Source organism: Salvia miltiorrhiza, chromosome 5 (assembly GCF_028751815.1).
Source record: "Salvia miltiorrhiza cultivar Shanhuang (shh) chromosome 5, IMPLAD_Smil_shh, whole genome shotgun sequence".
Classification (NCBI taxonomy): domain Eukaryota; kingdom Viridiplantae; phylum Streptophyta; class Magnoliopsida; order Lamiales; family Lamiaceae; genus Salvia; species Salvia miltiorrhiza.
The window spans coordinates 1,738,576-1,741,964 of NC_080391.1; the positions used below are offsets into that span (position 1 = coordinate 1,738,576).

Consider the following 3,389-nt stretch of genomic DNA (forward strand, 5'->3'; position numbering starts at 1 on the left):
AAACTCATGCTCTGATACCATTCTGTCACACCCCAATTCTTGAGTGAATAAATATAATCGAGGTGCAACTAATTCATAGAAATAAACAAGGAACAACCTTGTAAAAAAAAAAACCCGAAATAGGATAGAAAGTCGGGCTATGCCCCTTTGGATCACAAGTTTTGTTTCATGCTTCTGACAACCGACATTCATTGGCATAAATTTAGTAGTGAAGAGTCTAAGCTCGGTCAGATATATCATTTGAAATTTAACATGAAGATCTTAAGTTGGGAAAACAAAAGACTGATATAAGTAATTGCTACAGCGGAAGTCTAACATAGGAATTTATCTCGAGCCTCAGCTCCGTCCCGTCAGCACCAGCCAGCCAACCTGAAAATATTTGAAAGTATTTTTGGGCTAAGTACTAATGTACTTAGTGGGCATGCATTTTCTGAAACATTTCATATTTTAATAAAGACAGTTTATCCAATCATACTCGACATGACTTAGAAGGTTTTAAATTGAAAGAAGTACTTCTAAGCATGTTAAAACATTTTCTTTCATTTGTGCGCACATGTCACACTCCCTTTCTGTTACTCGCTGTGATCCCGGACCTTTTAGCCACCGACGGATCTCTGTCTCCCGCTGACTTGAACTGAGGGCGTAACCCAGACAAGTTTACTTTGACCTCGGGACGCTACCCAGGCAGGCCTGATATTTCTCATGCTCCGGAACACATCCAGTCGAGCACCCTTATAACGCCTCTGGTTAGAGCCCGATGGAGATCAACCCACCGAGTCAACTAACAAGTGTACACAATTCTCAAACAACGTATTAGGTCATAAGAGAACCTCAATTGATTAACTGCGCGAGCCTTAAACAGAGCAGAGTGCACATAAATATTTTATTGGATAAACAGTTTTCATTACATTAAATAAACAATTTGCATTTCATTGAAATATTTAGAGCTTAATAACTCAATCATACTTTGTACATTTGGAAAGTAATGCCCACCTGGATAGGCAAAGCCTGAAGATCATAATCACATATAAACCTGTCTTGGGAAAGCAGCGCTAATCCCCCTGGTCACAAAGCCTACAAGAAATTCTATTCTTAATAGGTCTCCTTGAATCTAATCTTAAGTCATGGTGTAGTGCTTATTATTCTATGATTCACTTAGCCGGGTTTTCAAAATTTAATAAATAAATAATTGAAAACTAAATTCTTGAGTTAAGGACACCAACAATATCCTTACTCGATTTTCTTAAATAATTGGAATTATAAATAAAACCAATTAAATCATAAATACTTTTATTGCAAAATATAATGAAATTTCATGCCATGCTTAGCATATAATAAGTAATTTACTTAAAATATGCACCTAATAATAATTTAATATTATTATGAAAATTATCCTTTAAATAAATTAATCAAACTAATAATAGTTCAATTAATTAAAAATAAGAAAGCCCAATTTAATAAAACAATAATAGGGCCATCTATTAAATAATTGAATTAAGGCCCAGCACAATTATTAAAACCAAGGGCCCAACTAATTTAATAAACAAAACTCAGCCCACTAAATAAAATAATTTCGGCCCAATAAATCGGCCCAATTAAATCGGCCCAAGCTCCCAACACTCCCAAGCCCAAGCCCCCAACACTTAAACCTATTACCCTCTTCAATCCCTCCCCCATCAGACGCACACACACAAAACAACACACGCACACACGCACATAGCAGCGGCGCTCCAACACCTCCTTCTCCCCCCTCTCTTCTTTTCCGGTAGCGGTAGCAGCGCCACCGCCCGACCGCCGTCGCCCACCTCTGCTCCAGCCGACAGCAGCAGTCAGCCGGACCGCCGCCATCGCCGTCCTCCGACTCCGGCCTCATCTCCCTCAACCTATCTCTCTCCGTCGACAGCAACAACAAGGTCCTGCCTTGTCGCCTCCCTCTCATTCCCCTGCTTTGGACAACTAGCGGTGGAGCCGCCGAAAGAACCACCACCGCGGAAGCTCACCGGAGAAACGGCTGTAAACCGCCTCGGCCGTCGACTCTCTCGACCTTCCGGCAACAGCAGCCAAGCCACCGTTGCCGACACCCTCTCAGCAAGACACTCAACACAAGTTTCTCCCTCGGCTCTCTTCTCAGGTCGACGGCAGCAAGGCCGCCGACCGTCGTCCTTCAGCCCCTGTTCTCTCAACTCTCGACCGCTCAAAGTCCCGCCGCCGCGGAAGCTCGCCGGGGAGCAGCCACGACAGCCTCTGCCGACGACACACCCTCACCCTTCCCGACTCAAACGCTCCAAATACTCAGATTCGACAAGCAAAAATCAAAACTCAAAACTCCATCTTTTATTCTTTTTCTTTTGTATAAAACTGACATGCTTCATGTATATAAGTATATATATAAACAGAGTGTATGCATATGTATTTTTCTTTGCTTTTGATTATCTAGATTCATGGCTTTGTTTGAAAATATAGCATATTAGATGAATTCTCTTATTCATTCTGTGCACACGAATATATATACACACATGAATGAATGAGTTGGTTTCATTTGATTGAGTGTGTTTGGTTAGTGCTCTGTGAAACAAGAAGAGATGTGCTTGAATGAAAAGTAAAATAAAGTTGAGATAAACCTTATAGTGTTCTGTGTAGAGACGAATGGTTAGTGAATATGATGTTGTTGAACTTCTGGAGATAGAGATGTGCATTGAATTTCTTCCTTGCGAGAATAATTGAGATATGGCAGACAGAGAGGAGTGGACGAATGTATTGCTGTGTAGGAGTAGGTGTAGTGGGTAGTGGGTGTAGTGGAGTAAAATAAAATAAAATAAAAATCTTCCGGGTTGTACTATGAAAACTGTAATAATCGTTCAGTGTTTGCTTAAATAAATAGCTCATGAAAATGCTTGAATGCTAAATTAAATAAATATGCGACGCACATAAATTTAATAACTAAATTTACAAAATATATTTTTGTAAATCGTCTTTGTTGGAATTAAAATAAATTCATTTTTTTCTCAATCCGGCGTGAATCATCTTAATTCTAAGTTTAAAATAAATTCTAAATTAAAAATTATTCTAGACTTAGCTCGAGGAAACGGGATATTACAAGTTTAATAGTCGTAAATTTCCATACACTGAGTTGGACAATTTCATATTTTTGTGGAATAAAGTAAGGATATAAATAATTAAGTTGATTAGGTCTTGTGATTAAATGGTCTGCTTAATTTAACTTATTTTCTTTACGGGTCACATATCTTTTAATTTACTATGCTAGATTAGTATTAGTATTAGTATTACTTTTTTACGGGTATTAGTATTAGTATTACTAATAATGAAGTTTACATAAGTTTTATGAAAGATAGTTTAGGTTCTATAAAATATTGAATCATACATCACAC

At 38.3% G+C, this 3,389-nt stretch overlaps 1 long non-coding RNA gene across 1 annotated transcript; it reads right to left on the bottom strand.

The window, feature by feature from the left end:
• Positions 1-225: 225 nt before the first annotated feature.
• LOC130984937 (uncharacterized) lies at positions 226-2,949 on the bottom strand. Its single transcript, XR_009088824.1, has 3 exons — positions 2,622-2,949; positions 994-1,074; positions 226-369 (listed from the first exon to the last, which is right to left on the bottom strand). It is a non-coding gene; the product is annotated as an uncharacterized LOC130984937 (long non-coding RNA).
• Positions 2,950-3,389: the final 440 nt, after the last annotated feature.